This window comes from Solanum pennellii, chromosome 9 (genome assembly GCF_001406875.1).
Source record: "Solanum pennellii chromosome 9, SPENNV200".
In the NCBI taxonomy this organism is placed as follows: Eukaryota; Viridiplantae; Streptophyta; class Magnoliopsida; order Solanales; family Solanaceae; genus Solanum; species Solanum pennellii.
The window spans coordinates 71,303,328-71,304,403 of record NC_028645.1 but is presented as its reverse complement, the minus strand read 5'-3'; positions in this window follow the sequence as shown (position 1 = coordinate 71,304,403).

Genomic DNA, 1,076 nt, shown 5'->3' with positions numbered 1-1,076 from the left:
GAAAAAACATGCATCGCGAAAATCATGCATTGCGGAAAATCATGCATCGCGGAAATCATGCATTGCGGAAAAACATGCATCGCGAAAAATCATGCATCGCAAAAATCATGCATCGCGAATTTGAAATTTATATATCGCGAGAAGGATTTATACCTCGCTGGAATTTATGCTCGACGAGAAGACTTCATGCCTCGTCAAATTTATATATCGCGAGAAGGCTTTATACCTCGCTTGAATTTATGCATCGCGAGAAGAATTTATACCTCGCTGAAATTTATACATCGCGAGAAGACTTCATACCTCGCAGAAATTTATACATCGCGAGAAGACTTCATACCTCGCGGAAATTTATGCATCACGAGAAGAATCCATGCCTCGTTGGGATTTGCACATCGCGAGAAGACTCCATGCCTCGTGAAAGTTATGCATTGCGAGAAGATTTCATACCTCGCAGGAATTTATGTATCGCGGGAAGATATTCATGCCCCGCAAGAGGACATACCTGGATAAAGAAAGGAAAATCGCCCGAGAGCAATATTTATCCATCAGCCTCAACTGCATCTTTTATTTTTGATAAAAGCAAACATCAAGAAGAGCATCGAAGATGACGACAAAAGAGACATCAATACCAGCATCATATCAGTATTTATTTATTTTAGCATCAAATGAAGAGTACTTTGAAGATTTTACAGCAAAACACAAGGCGTAAGCTTTACTTGCTGGATGTCAGACCGATCGAGTCGACGTCGAATATGGAGGAGAACAATGAAGTGTCGACATGGTAAAAAGACACTGTCTCCCACTCTAATTGCATTTTTTAAGCTGACGAGTTTTATCTCAGTCTTTGTCGAGAGCATCCGAAAAGGATGAATTCTCCAAAACCACAGGTGCGGACGACATCAAAAAGGATGCAGCACAACGTGGAACTTTTCTTAGCAGCGAACTGGGACATAGTCCAAAGAGGAATGTCAAACTCTTAGGACGCGAGCAGAGGAGCGACTTCCACCACGATCGAACCACCCTCTCGAGGCATGCGAGTCTTTCTTTAGTTCTGTCAGTTTCAGTCTCGCATCCGG